We start from the raw sequence: 15,878 nt of genomic DNA, 5'->3' as shown, positions 1-15,878 counted from the left end.
GAATTCCTTAAAGAATCTGCCATCACTCACCACAGAAGTTCCCTTTACCACCCTCAAACTAATGGTTTGGTGGAAAGACTCAACAGAGTTATTGGTGATTGTGTCAAATGGGCTATTGTTCACAACAAAGAGGTTCCCCAGAGTGTGAGAGCCATGCTGTGGTTCTACAGGACCACCCCACATTCATCCGCAGGGGTGTCACCCTTTGAACTACTCAGGGGCAGGAAACCATGCACTGAATTTAGGCCTGCATGGATGTCCAAATGGTTCAAATCCCATTCCTTTCCCCAAGAAATTGATGAGCAGGTCAGGAGAAAAAATGAAAAAACTCAATCCAAACAGAAAGAATACTTTGATGAAAGGAAACGGGTGAAATGCAGAGCATTTGCTGTGGGGGACTGTATAAGGATTAAGAAACAAGGGTTTGTAAAGAAAGGTGATGCAAAGTTTGGTGATATTGTTAAGGTCGACAAAGTCTGTGGGAATGCTGTTCGTGTCAATGGACAGCACTGGTGGAATGTCAACAAGGTGGTAAAAGTTAAAAGTTTTGATGACAAGCTGTTGAACTCTAATTGTGCTAAAAATGTTTCTTGTGATGATTTCCCAAGTGGTACCAGAGTACAGCCATCAGCTCCTCAATCCTCGGTGATGAGGAGGAGCACCAGAGCCATAAGGGTTCCCATTAGATTCCGTTGATTATTCTCTTCCTCCCTTTTGTTTTCCTGTTCTTCTCTCTTCCTCTGGTTCTTCTCTCTTCCTTCTTCTCTTCTCTTCTCTTCTTCTCTTCCTTTCCTTCTCCTTTTAGGGAAAGGAGATATGTAGTGAGCTTGCCTGCCTCGCGCTCGTACTGTGAGCAACGCGCGAGGCACTGTTCTCGTGCTGCTGCCTACGTAATGTGTTTGACAGTTGGTGGCTCGAGCGCCCCATAGTTCACTGCCATTTTGTGCTTGCATGTCGTGCTGGCGGAAGCCTTATTGACAATAAAGTCTAATCTTCACATCTTATGTCCGGTGAGTTATTACAAAAAGCTTAGCTGTAGCGTTAATTGTTGCAAAAACTCGTGCAACCCCCCCCCCCCCCCCCCCCCCCCCCCCGGAGGATGCGTAAATGAAGATAGCTGAGACAGTGGTTGTGAACACTATGCTTGACAGTCTTGTTGGGCATAATTCTATCACTGAGGTCATGATTGTGATTTTGAAGGACCAAACTGGTAAAAATATTGACTCTGCTTTAAACAAGAATGATGCTGGTGCACATTTATGCATCAGGGCAGGCATCAATGGTGATTGCGCTTGTCAGTCCCTTATTTAGGGTGTTAAGATTAGTTAGAGTGTTTGTAACTACTGAAAGCAATTAATAACAGACCAAATTTATTTCGGATATTGTTTTTTTTTAAAACATATTTTATTTGTCAATGAGCAATTACAACGCAGGGCTCTGTACTCCCGAGACATCTGCCAAATCAGACATATGTAAACATGTATGCAATTGACATTTTGAGAAGATGCATAACAAAGACCAAAGACATGCTGAATAATGCCCCCCCCACCAGATCACACTACTGCCGCTTAATCATGCCCACAGCCTTAATAACCAACAAGGAACCCTACCCGCTGCGGTGTTCGAGGGAGCTCCCACCCCAACACCTCCTAGAGACATGCAAATACCCCCTCCAAAAATGATCTAAGGACATGCACTGCCAGACAGTATTCAAGAATGTGCCCTCCTCCTGAACACAGCGTAGACACTCCGGGGAGGCAATCAGTCCTGCCCGCCACAGACCTGTTCTGGTAAAATAGACCCTATGGAGATATTTGAATTGAACCACACAGAGTCGCATAGCTATTGCCGCACCCTGCGGAGCCGCCAGTGCCTCCGTCCAGTCCTCCTCTTCCTCCAGGGCACCCACGTCAGCCTCCCAGTCACCCTGAAGCTTTGGTAATGTGGAGGAACAATGAGTAACCAGGGATTGGTAAATCAGGGAGATCTTTTTTTCCCCTATGTCCCCCCATAAAGACTTTTGCCTCAAGCGGACTAAATACAGGAAGAGACTCTAGGCCCTCCAGGCTGGGCGACAGGGCGTGGCGGAACTGAAGGTACCGAAAAAACTGGAACTGTGGTATATGGAATTCCCTCTGTAGGTCCTGGAAGGACTTGAGTGTTGTTTCTCTCATCACGTCTCCCTGCTTTGAAATGCCAATATCGTCCCATCCCCGGAAGCCCTGCAGGGCTGCTGGTTGAGGCAGGTGCCGTTGTTCCACAAAGGGGTCTCCCGAGTCAGGGTATTTCACCAGCTCAAACACCGCAGGGCCTGCCTCCAGATCTGGAATACCACACGCGTGACCGACAGCAGAACACCCCGTAGCGGTGCAGAGTATAGGAGTGTGTGTAGCGAGTGGCGCCCCATGAGTTGTCGTTTTAGTGTATATGCCGGGTCTCCCCTATCGCCATACCATTACTCATTAAGTATCAGCAGATGCGATGCCTGGCAGTACAACTGAATATCCGAGGACGCGAGGCCTCCGCAATAAGTGGAAAGAACGCATGTGCGCAGTGCCACACGCACCCTACCCTCCTCCCACAAGAATTGCCCCAGCATAGAATTCACGAGCCGGAACCATCTAGGCGGGATCGGGTACGGGTGATTCTGTAGCTGGTAGATCTACCAAACAGCGTCAGAGGCATACGGGCCCAAGATTTAAGGTCCGACCGCACTGGAGCCACATTCCGTTCCCAGGAAATCGCCGGTATATCCGAAAGGAACACCCCAAGGTATTTCAAGCCCCCCACCGCCATTTGGATCGAGGACTCCCATGCTCCGGCTCTCGTTCGATCTCCCAAGGTCCACAATGTGGATTTTCGAGGATTCATATACAGCCCCGATGTCTCCCCAAAGATCTGTAGGATACGCAGAAGCCGCTGCACCGTCCTGTCCACTTCTGTCAGAAATAAGAGGACATCATATAGCGCGATCTGGTCTGACAGACCCAGGGCCCATTCAAACCCCCTAACCTGAGCATCGATGCGTACCCACGCCGCCAGCGGCTCCATGGCAAGGGCAAAGAGGTACGGAGACAGGGGTCACCCCAGTCTCATGCCCCGTCCAATAGAAAACATGGAGGAGGGCGCACCTGCCACCAAACCGACGCCGTCAGCTCCGTGTAGAGGAGTGTTATGTAAAAGAGGAAACGGGGGCTCGGATATTGTTTTTGATGTGATTTGTGCCTCTGCTTTGGAAGAATGGGCTAATGTGGCACTCAGGGGGAAATTGTTCCTTAGAGAATGGCGAACTATGTTTCCCAAAAGGCTGCTACCTTGCTCATTTCTTTTGAGGGTGCAGCCTTGTTAGAGGATAAACTTAATTGCCTCTTATGAATGTCAGTGTCCCTGCAGTACAGGAGCCACATGCCTTAGATGCGGGCAAGATTTCTGGAGCTCTGCACAAGACAATCCGGTCTCCAGACACAAGTCTTAGTTCCACGCTCACACCTCTTTAAGGAGAAAAAGAATTCCTCATCTTCAGGTACCCTTCAAAGCCTTCTAAAAGTCCTCAGTAATCCTGAAAATCAACTTTTCACTAAACCTTCAAGAAATCTCAGCAGCAATATTCTGTATTTTGCATGAGACAGAGGAACAAGAGCCACAAGAATTCAAAGAACCATAAATCCAGAACCATGTTGCCAAACAAGCAGCAGCAGTCCTGACTATGCCGAAGTAACAAACTTTCCAGTGGGAAATAGATTAAAGCATTTTACTCCAGTCTAGAATAACAATAAGGAACCCAACCAACATCCCTGCTTTTACTGACTTTCAGTGTCTTGGGGGCATATTTATGACCGCCTTTGTGTTGCTCTTTCATCATGCAACATGGTACCGCTTGTTCCAACACCATAAGATTTTGACTTCCTAATAGTACCTCACAAATTTTCAAAAATAGTAGGTCATTTAATCTGAAGAAAGCTTCTATGGTGTTCTTCTCCCTTTAAAAACCTATTTTGTGACATTGTAAATTGTAAATATTGATGTTTGTATGTATGTTTTGGATGAGAGTGTGAGCCTTTGAATGTAATTGTTGATCAACTAGGTATGATTGTTTGGTTTTCCCACTAATATGTTTTATATGAAAATTTCATTTTTATGAATATTTGTACCCTGTAATGTTTGTGCTTTCTAATTGTTTTGAATTTCTGGTGAATGTCAACCAACGAATGTATTCAAAAATACTTTCATAAAAATAAAAGTGATTAAATCTGTGAAATTTGCTTTCATCCCGCACTTAGTTTCATTCTTTGCGCTTAGGTAATTTAAGTCAAATAGGAGTCACAGTACTGGCTTTGGTGTTGTTTGGTAGTACATGGTACAAGAGCAACACAAATGAACAATGCGATTTATGAAGCCATGCAAGGCCACATGTTCAGCCTTCTAGAGTGGGCCTGAGGTGAAACTGATAACCTGTTCTTTCCCTTCTCCTGCTTGTAAGGTAACATGCCTAATGACATTATCTTCTAATGACAGTGCATAAGAGACAGCATTCTATAAACATTCAAATGTTTCCTGAAACTGTTAATCCCACACATAATGCATACCTTTTATATTCTAAATTGTGAAACATTTACTCTATTAGCAAAGTTTTTGTGAAACTTTGAATAGCATTCTGGTAGCCCTAAGAAGGAATTAAATTAATTTTTGTTGGTGGGACTAGTAACTTTCTCCCTGCTTTCACAAGATTCAATTTGGGCTTCACTCAATCGTGAGAAATAGCGTAATAGTCCATACCCCGGATAAAAGAGGTCTGTGGTCTTGACTTAGCGTTTGATGGAACTTGGTGGTAGGCCAAGGATAAGCTGATGACAATGAAGCATTTCCCCTCACCCAGGATGCTCAGGCCTTATTTATGAAGGGCTTGCACTGCATTTGCATTACTTTTTTTGTGATGCTGCAGCAGCGTAATCAATGTGCCACACTGCGCCCTATTTACTAAGTGACGCATCTAGGCAGATGCATGCCTTTGTCAAGGCCTGCGCTCAATTATACCTGTGTGATGTATAATGTATGAAGCGCAGGCGTTCCAACCGTGAAAAAAACCTCATAGAACTGGCGCAGTGAAATTGATGAGATTTCACTATGCCACTTGACTGCGTCAAAATTCTAACTTCTGCTTTAAGCAGGAGTCATGTCAAGTCAAGTCAAAAAAAATTTATATAGCGCACTACATACCCAGAGGGTCTAAAGGCGCTTGAGGAGGGGGGGGGGGGGGTTTACTTATCGAATATCCAGGTTTTAAGCTGTTTTTTGAAGGCTAGGTGGTTTTGGGTAAGGCGGAGGTGGATGGGAAGGGAATTCCAGGTTTTGGCCGCTAAGTAGGAGAAGGATCTTCCCCCCATGGTGGCTTTGTGGATGCGCGGAACAGCGGCGAGGGCTTGGTTGGACGAACGCAGTTGGCGGGTGGGAGTGTAGAAGGAAAGGCGCGTGTTGAGGCAGTCAGGTCCAAGTTCGTAGAGGGCTTTGTGTGCGTGGGTGAGAGGACGGAACGTTATCCTTTTGTTGACGGGGAGCCAGTGAAGGTCTTTCAGGTGACCGGAAATGTGGTCTGTGCGGGGGATGTCTAGTATGAGTCTGGCTGAGGCGTTTTGAATGCGTTGGAGTTTTTTCAGCAGTTTTGCGGTGGTGCCGGTGTAAAGGGTGTTTCCGTAGTCCAGACGGCTTGTAACCAGTGCGTGGGTGACCGTTTTTCTTGTTTCGGTGGGGATCCAGCGAAATGTTTTTTTGAGCATGCGTAAGATGTTGAAGCATGATGATGAGACGGCGTTGACTTGTCTGGTCATCGAGAGAGAGGAGTCCAGGATGATGCCCACGTTCCGTGCGTGGTCCGTCGGTATCGGAGCTTTTCCTAGGGCCGTTGGCCACCAAGAGTCATCCCAGGCGGAAGGGGATGCACCTAAGATGAGGACTTCCGTTTTGTCCGAGTTCAGTTTCAGACGGCTGTGCTTCATCCACTCGGCTACTTCTTTCATCCCTTCATGTAGGTTGGTTTTGGCGGTGATTGGGTCTTTGGTGAGTGAGAGTATCAGCTGAGTGTCATCAGCGTAGGAGATAATGTTGAGGTTGTGTTGACGTGCGATGGTTGCGAGGGGGCTCATGTAGACATTTAAGAGGGTAGGGCTGAGAGAAGATCCTTGTGGAACGCCGCAGATGACTTCGGTGGCCTCTGACTTAAAAGGGGGGAGGCGGACTCTCTGAGTTCTTCCAGCGAGGAACGAGATGATCCAGTCCAATGCTTTTCCTTGAATTCCGATGTTGCTGAGGCGTTGTATTAGGGTGCTATGACAGACTGTGTCGAAGGCTGCGGAGAGGTCGAGGAGGATGAGGGCGTCTGTGTCTCCGTTGTCCAGTAGAGTTTGAATGTCGTCTGTTGCTGCGATGAGGGCGGTCTCGGTGCTGTGTTTGGCTCGGAAGCCAGACTGTGAGGAGTCGAGTGATTTGTTGGTTTCGAGGAAGGCGGCGAGTTGATTGTTGACGGCTTTCTCAATGACTTTGGCAGGGAATGGGAGGAGCGAGATGGGGCAGTAGTTTTTGAGTTCGGTGGGGTCAGCTGTGGGTTTCTTCAGAAGGGCGCTGAGTTCGGCGTGTTTCCATTTTTCTGGGAATGTGCCGGAGTTGAGGGAGCAGTTTATGACGTCTCGGAGATGGGGTGCGATAATGGAGTCTGCTTTGTTGAAGATGTGATGGGGGCATGGGTCTGTAGGGGATCCTGAGTGGATGGAGTTCATTAGGCGAATGGTGTCTTCTGTGGTGATTGGGTTCCAGTTGAGAAGGTTATTCGGAGGAGGTACAGGTTCGGAGGTGAGAGGGGTTGACTGGTTTACGGGTTGGTTGTCAAAGCTGTTATGAATGTCGGCGATTTTGTCATGGAAGAATGAGGCGAGGGAGTCGCAGAGGACTTGAGAGGGGGTGATGTCGTTGGAGCTGGCGGTGGGGTTGGTGAATTCTTTGATGATGTTGAAAAGTTCCTTGCTGTTGTGGGCGTTGTTGTCTAGTCGGTCTTTGAGTGCTGATTTCTTGGCTGTCCGGATTAGTTGGTGGTGTTTGCGGGTGACGTTTTTGAAGGTGGCTTGGGTGATAGTGTTTGGGTCTTTTTTCCAAGTTTTTTCAAGGGAGCGACAGAGTTTCTTGGATTTCTTAAGGTCATCATTGAACCAGGGGGCGTTCTTGCTTCCTTGCTTGATTTGATGTTTTTTCAAGGGTGCTAGTTTGTCGGCGGTTTGGGTTAACCATTGTGTGAGGTTGATGGCGGCTTGGTTAGGGTTCGTCGAATAGGCAGGGGTTTTTTGAAGAAGTGATGTGGAGATCTGGTCGATTGTGATTTTGTTCCAATTTCTTCGCAGAGTTGGTTGAGGGTGGTTGTGGATCGTGGTCTTATTGTAAATGAAGTGGATGCAACTGTGGTCCGTCCAGTGGAGGGCTGTGGTGTGAGTGAAGGAGATATGCTTGCTGGAGGTGAAGATAGGGTCGAGTGTGTGTCCTGCGTAGTGGGTGGGGGTGTTAACAAGTTGTTTGAGTCCGAGGTTGGCGAGATTGTCCAGGAGGGTGGTAGTGTTCCTGTCGTTGTTCTTTTCCAGATGGAAATTGAGGTCTCCCAGTAGAATGTATTCTTCTGAGGGGAGGGCGTGTGGGGTGATGAAGTCAGTGATGTCTTCGCTGAATTGTGTACGGGGTCCTGGAGGTCTGTAGAGGAGGGTGCCTCTGAGTGTGGTCTTGGGGTCGGTGTGGATCTGGAAGTGGAGGTGTTCGGCGATAGCGAGGTTGTCTTCTGAGCTGGTTGAGACGCGGATGGTGTTCTTATGGACGATGGCGATGCCTCCTCCTGTTTGCTTGGTGCGGTCCTTACGGATGATCTTGTAGCCGTCCAGGATGGCTATGGCGATGTCTGGAGCTGATGAGGCATTAATCCAGGTTTCTGTTAGGAAGGAGATGTCCGGGGAAATGGTGTCGAGTAGGTTCCAAAGGTCGATGGCGTGTTTGTGAACCGAGCGGGTGTTGAGAAGGATGCATTTAAGGTGGTTGGTGTCGGATCTCTGTTTGGTGTTTGTGGATTTGGTGTGGGTCTTGATGGAGTCGTACTTGCAGGAGTGGCAGGTGAAGGGTCCATGGATGTGCCCCGGTGCGGCTTGGGCACAGTTAGGGAGTCGGCCGGGGTTAAGTGCTAGGAGGGTGGATGAGTCGTATGTAATGCGGGAGGGGTGGGTGATACGGGGACCAGGGGGTCTGGCGCTGGGCGCGGTCCAGGCACGGACGGGCATAGACGGGCTTACCTTTGGCGCACCTTCGGCGCGCTTAGGGCGCGATCGCTGCGCGTAGGTCCATCTGTCATAAATGGATAATGGAGGGGGGCGGGGCGAGGGAGGGTCAGCCGGGAGGCGGGGGGCGGGGTAGGATGGCCAGTAGGAGCTGGAGGGAGCGGGGGTGAGGCCGCGGGGGAGCAGTGGCGGCGTGGACTGGCTCAAGGCACAACAACAATGCTGGGGGGTCGTGGGCACGATCGCTGGCACCGTCAGGGGCACACAATGCGGTAGCAGGCACAAATTAGCTGGCACACAATCACAATAAAATTAAAATTAAATTCACTGGCACACAATCACAATTAAATTAAATTCAATGCGGTTGCAGGCGCAAATCTCTGGCACAAAATGCGGTCGCAGGCACAATGCAGGCAACGATACCAGGCACAGTGGCAGGGTGCAAGATGGCAGGGCAGGAAGGCAGGGCAGGATGCAGGTCGCTGGCACCAAATGGCTGGGGCGAGCTGCGAGAGGAGCGACCAGTTCTGACTGGAGTCAGGCTGGACACAGCTCCTCGTCTCGCGTTACCAGTGTAGGTATGTTTGTGGGAGGGAGGGTCAGCTGGGAGGCGGGGGGCGGGGTAGGATGGCCAGTAGGAGCTGGAGGGAGAGGGGGTGGGGCCGTGGGGGAGCAGTGGCGGCGTGGACGGGCTCAAGGCACAACAACAATGCTGGGAGGTCGTGGGCATGATCGCTGGCACCGTCAGGGGCACACAATGCGGTAGCAGGCACAAATTAGCTGGCACACACTCACAATAAAATTAAAATTAAATTCACTGGCACACAATCACAATTAAATTAAATTCAATGGGGTCGCAGGCGCAATTCTCTGGCACAAAATGCGGTCGCAGGCACAATGCAGGCAACGATACCAGGCACAGTGGCAGGGTGCAAGATGGCAGGGCAGGAAGGCAGGGCAGGATGCAGGTCGCTGGCACCAAATGGCTGGGGCGAGCTGCGAGAGGAGCGACCAGTTCTGACTGGAGTCAGGCTGGGCACAGCTCCTCGTCTCGCGTTACCAGTGTAGGTATGTTTGTGGGAGGGAGGGTCAGCTGGGAGGCGGGGGCGGGGTAGGATGGCCAGTAGGAGCTGGAGGGAGTGGGGGTGGGGCCGCGGGGAGCAGTGGCGGCGTGGACGGGCTCAAGGCACAACAACAATGCTGGGAGGTCATGGGCACGATCGCTGGCACCGTCAGGGGCACACAATGCGGTAGCAGGCACAAATTAGCTGGCACACAATCACAATAAAATTAAAATTAAATTCACTGGCACACAATCACAATTAAATTAAATTCAATGCGGTCGCAGGCGCAATTCTCTGGCACAAAATGCGGTCGCAGGCACAATGCAGGCAACGATACCAGGCACAGTGGCAGGGTGCAAGATGGCAGGGCAGGAAGGCAGGGCAGGATGCAGGTCGCTGGCACCAAATGGCTGGGGCGAGCTGCAAGAGGAGCGACCAGTTCTGACTGGAGTCAGGCTGGACACACAAGCAGGAGTAAGGATTGATGCAGGTATTTTCACATGGAATTCGAACATGGATTAAGACACATTGCTGGAGTTGCTTCAGTTTTCCGGCACACTCCAGCAATGTGTTTGCACCACCAGATACGTCAGAATTCCTGATGCATCTGTACATCCTTGTGTCATGGATGGCCGTATTGTAAATACGGTGCATCCATGGTGTCGTAAGGGTGGCGCCATAAAAAATGATGCATCGCTGTTTTTGCCCAGCGATACGTCACTTTTCATAAATGAGGCCCTCAGTATCTTATGGATTCTCAGGAGGGGATACCAGTCAACCCATATATTAGAGTTTAACCGTTTCAAATTTATGCATATCCAAATTGCTTTTTCCCCATTCTTAACAACTATGACAATTGGTGATAACCATTCAGAACTGTCAATGGGTTCTATTAGACCTTTACAGACCCCTTTATCCATTTCAGCTCTAAGTGGTCCTCATTAGACATGAAATAGCACACACCCTGTGCGTGGAAAGCTTGGCATTCGCTTTTAAGTTGATGTGATATTGGTAATTGGTAAACAAACTCAGTTTGTCTGTGAAGACACCCAAAAACTCATTACATACAGCCTCTTGACACAACGAGCTGCCAACCAAGAGAACCGGCTCCTTCTCATTAGGATATTGTCTGATGTCCAGTTCTTTTTTGTATGCGAGCAGATTTACTACAAAGTGGACCTGGGGTCGGAGTCAATAACGATGTGCCCTGAGAGGGCATTTTTAATTCGAATTTTGAAATTAATTTGACAACATGCACAGGGATCACAGACAGCTCAGACGAAGCACTCATAACAATATTCCAATATTTTCATGGTTTGAAAACCACCAATAATGGTGGGGAGGGGGGCCGGGAATCCCTTGAGGCCAAACCGCGCATTCTTTGTATGAAGAGCCGGAGAGATAAGAGACAAGTCTCGGTTCGTTACCAGTACTTAAGTGTGTGAATGAAACACAAGTTTGGGGTCCCGGGGGGTGGGGGGGGGGGGGGAGTCACAGGAGCACAGTTCGGGCCGCCGAATAACAAAGCTCCCGACCCTGACACGATGTATTGACTCTAGGGGGGATGAAGTGTTGGGCCGGCCCTGCGGGCCTCTCACTGCAGCTCTGGACCTGCTCTAAGGCCACTCAATGCAGCTTGTATCATTCCACCCCAACACATTAGACCCTTCTTTTGCTGTATACATTTACTAACTGTGGATATACCCCTAAGGGAATATCCATTTAAACCATTCCATCTAATGGTATAGGTTCTCTATTAAACACCCACTTCAGATTCAAATCTGGCTTTTCCAAAATGTAGTCACCATGCCTAAACAATTCCTTAAAACTAGTGAAGTGTCAAAGTGTAGGGAGAATATAAACCTTCACACTCGTATCATCTTAAGTGATTTCACAAGTTGGTAGACTCAAATTGTTAACACCTATGTGTACCTGAAAAATAATTTGTGTTCTCTATTCATTGTACACCCTCAACCATTCATTACTTTCCTTAAATGCTCTGGCAAAATGTCCCGTGTCCATAACTCCTGCAAAAGGCAGATATGGCTTGACAAATGGGATTCTTTGCTAGGTGCCCACTTTTCCCACAATTTAAGCATATTATTTTGCTTTATTATTTTTGATTTTGCTAGACTCAACTTCTTTGGCCTTAATGTCCTGCTACATTGTTTTAATCTCCTATAATTTGCAAACTTGCTCCTTGGATAATTTCATATCGTTCACTAAATTCGTTCACTAAATTTTCTGTATGATCATTCCTTTGGCAAAGCCCATGGCATCCTTCAGCTCTGATTTGCGGGCCAGGCGTTTCTTCAGAATGCTTGGGTTTGTGCATCTGACTAACTGATTCCAGATCAATGAGTCACATAAGGTTCCAAATTTCACAAGTATTGGATGTGCCCCTTGGAACAGGGCCGTAAGATGCTACTTTTTAATTTCTGATTTGAGCCCTTCCAAAAAATGTATGCCTCTGTAACACTACATATTTTTTCACTAAAGTGATATTCTAGATTTGTATTGTAATCTGGAATACGACTAATTGCTCTGCTGCTCCATCCCCTCCTGCTTTGGGTATGTAGGTAGACTTTCATACACTTTCCTCCCCTCAGTACCTATACTGTGGGGCAAAATATCTTGTTTACTAAATGGTAAGACATCTTACCCCAATTCTACAAGAATGTTTAAAAATGTTTAACCCATTACCTTTACAGATGAGTAGGGTTCCCAAATTCATTCTGAAGTGGAGAAGGCTGAGACATACTTGTGGCAGCAGTGATAAAAGGCCACCCACATGCTGTACTAATAAATACAGGGCAAGCACTGAAAATAGACCAAAGTAACAGAATATAGATACCCTGTTAATGAACAGAAATATTGGAACCTCAGTTTAACTGTGATAAAAATCGCTATTACTTTGCAATTAAATAAAGTACCAACACAATGTAGTACTTTTTCTGTGAACACTGAATGAGTGGAAGTAGCGTTTCCAGGGAAGGTGCCACTGCACAAGATAGACCATGTCAGAGGCAGTTGACAGAACAATCCTGCTCACCTGTTGCTAAGGAAACCACCATCAGCTCTCTCCAGAGTAGAGGAAAAGTGCAGTGATGGTGGCAATGCGCCCCATCCCCACAGAAGACATTGCTACTTAAGAAGGGAACTGCAGCCTGCCACTATTAGAGAAGTTGAACGCTCCCTTCCTTAAGAAGCATTGGAGTAATATTGCACCTGAATCCTGGAAGGCTCGAAAAACCTCCGCCAACTGTCCATCTAAAATATTCTGATAGTCACAGAGGTTCACAGGGGCTGTTCAATTGCTGTCAGCTTAGGGAGCAACTGCAGCCCACCCCCTCACCTTTTGCCCCTCAAGAAGAGTGTCTGTCAGGCTGAGCAAAGATCAACCTGGCAGACAGGCTCTTGGCTGCCTGAGCCGAACTTTGCAGGGCTGAGTATGTCAAAGCTCCTGTGGGCATCACCTTCCCATCTCAGCAAAGGTCCTTCCCCTTTTGACGAGGGGAAGTGTAACTCATTGCCTTGGACCTAGCCAATTCGGTTTTAAGCCCTGAAGGGCCTAGGGCCGAGTGTTAATCAGTGACACCCTGTTAAAGAGTGGGGTGGGGTCAGCAGTCTCAATTGACACTATCCCACTCTGTGGCGAGGTTGGGACTGCTACCTTCCCTCATTCCCTGGTCAGCCAATGAGGGAAGGCAGCAATCCCAACCCTCCTGGGACCTCCAAGGTCTGGGACTGCTTCCTTCCTTCATTGGCTGACCTATGGTTAATCAAAGAGGGAAGGCAGCAGTCCCAACCCCCCTGAGACCTCAGAGGCAAAGCTGCAGGTGCGTGTGATTTGAGTTTGAAATTAAAGTTTGGTGCATGTATGATTTAATATTTGGTAATGAGTGATGTGAATGGATGTGTGTGCATACATGGGAGGGAGAAGGAGAGAGGGAGGGAGGGAGAGAGAGAGGCAGGGAGAGGGAGAGAGAGGCAGGGAGAGGGAGAGGGAGAGAGAGAGAGAGAGAGAGAGAGAGAGAGAGAGAGAGAGAGAGAGAGAGACTGTCCCGTCCCTCCTACAATTACTGGCCGCATCTGTTAGGAAATCTCCACTGACCACCACACACATCCTGTTTGTCAGACATGGGGAGGTCAGGTTCATAGTGTTGGCTCGATTACTGTTATTCTGAACAAATCACCGCCACAACACCAGTGGCATATGGGTCACAGGCAAACATCCACTTAATGATTTAAACCTTTTTATTTTTTTACAGAAATGGTGGCACAGGACACACAAAGGCTGAAATAGTGGAGTGACTAAGCTCAGTCCAATGAAGAGATCATAGAAAAGTCTCCAATCAGATGCACAAGATGTACCATGGTGTGTTTGAGGCAGGGAGTCCAGTACTAGTTCCTCAAGGGTTGAAGAATAAGGCAATGGACTGCTGACGGAAACACACAGGCGGGATAATGAAACAGTCATCCCCTACACAGCAGACTTGTTGCACGTGTTATAAAGGAAAACTCAAAGCACATATGAAAAGAAGGTACATTTATTCACCCTTTATCACCAACCGTCAGCCATCAACTGTCTGACAGCTGACAGAAGTAAGAATATTCAAAGGTGAAATCAAGGTAAAGGGAGAGGGTTGGACCATGTTGTGAAAACAAAATTAACTTAAAATCTGTTTGTATCATAATCATATACTCCTGTGAAATTGAATATTAGCAACTGCATATTTAATCTTGAATGCATCAACCATTTAATCAAATATGTAATTTGTTTTATATCAGCTTGAAGTGTCCTGTGACATTGGAATTGCTTGCAAACATTCTTGGCTCTAGTAGGCTCAGAAGCCATAGAGCTTAGGGTTGTACCCTCCACACTTTCTGTAAGCATAGACTTGTTTTCAAATCTGTAAAGACGGTGGGATTTTATAAGAATAGGGCCAACATTGTGTGTATGAATATCTTATCCTCAAGGCCATTTTGTGTTTCCTTGAGGAGTAGATTCGGACACCTTCACATTAGATAGGGGGTTTGACGGAGCGTAACACTTTTCTATCCCATTATCTTGCTTTAGTGACTTTATTTGAGAGAAAAAGGATATATAATAGGTTGGTTTTATATAATTTTAAGCTCTTAGCTCCAAATACCTTTTTTCTGGAAAGAGCACTGGTCAGTTGAAATGACAACTGTCTTTTATCCTTTACTTTGCTGTTTGCTATTTTGCAATAAACACTAATAGGACTTTAAGCTTCATGGTGAGTTGTGTTTTATTTTTATTAAAACTAAAGAGTAAATGAACAAGTTACTTACCTTCGGTAACGCTTTTTCTGGTAGATACAATATCTGCCTGTGGATTCCTCACCTTGTGAATATCCCCCTTGCGTCAGCAACATTCGGAAATTCTTTTGTTGCCTCGCTCCTACGTGGACTCGGACGTCATAGAGACACAACATCGTTTGCGACTCCGCTGACGTCACCGACGCCTACAATAGGCCCACACCGGCGTGATGACATCAGTTCCGCCCTTTTTTCCGTGCCATCGAGGCACACGGACGGACCAATGACAGTAGATATATACAAAGTATACACAGTACACAATAGTCAAGGCAAAACACACAGTGCAAAGCAAATGCAGGAAAGCAATTGAAACATCTCCTTGACATCAAAATAATCATACATTACAGTACAATAACTCTGGCATAGAAGAGTGGACAACGGGGAGGCGGGTGGGTCAGTGAGGAATCCACAGGCAGATATTGTATCTACCAGAAAAAGCGTTACCGAAGGTAAGTAACTTGTTCTTCTGATAGATACATCTGCCGTGTGGATTCCTCACCTTGTGAATAGAGTCCCACAGCAGTCCCCACTCCCGGAGGAGGGAGTCCACTCTTCTAAACCAGAAAATCCTGAAGGACAGAGCGAGCAAAGTGACCGTCCCTCCTCACTTCGGAATCCAAGCAGTAATGCTTCGCGAAAGTGTGGAGGGAAGAACAAGTTGCCGCTCTACAAATATCCTCAACAGGTACACCTCTAGCCAACGCTGAGGTCGAAGACTTAGCTCTTGTAGAATGAGCCCTTATACCCTCTGGTAGTTCCTTACCGGCCAAAGAGTAGCAGATCTTAATGCAGAGAACGATCCATTTTGATAGGGTTCTTTTATGGACCGCCTTTCCTTTCTTGCAACCAGCAAACCCAACGAAGAGCTGGTCCTCCAAACGAAAATCCTTGGATCTGTCCAAGTAAAAGGAAACCGCCCTCTTAGGGTCCAGACCCTAAGAGGGTCTGGACCCTTCCTCCTTAGAAGGGTGAGGGGGAGGATAAAAGGAAGGTAGGGTAATGGACTGACCCAAATGGAAGGGAGTCACCACCTTAGGCAGAAAAGCAGCCCTGGTCCTGAGAACCATTCGATCAGCATGAATGGTCAGGAATGGGGGCTTAGAACTCAGAGCTTGAAGCTCACTTACCCTCCTTGCCGAGGTTATTGCAACGAGGAAGACTGTTTTAAAAGTAA

This window comes from Lissotriton vulgaris, chromosome 8 (assembly GCF_964263255.1).
Source record: "Lissotriton vulgaris chromosome 8, aLisVul1.2, whole genome shotgun sequence".
NCBI classification, from domain to species: Eukaryota; Metazoa; Chordata; class Amphibia; order Caudata; family Salamandridae; genus Lissotriton; species Lissotriton vulgaris.
This window is presented reverse-complemented; position numbering follows the sequence as displayed.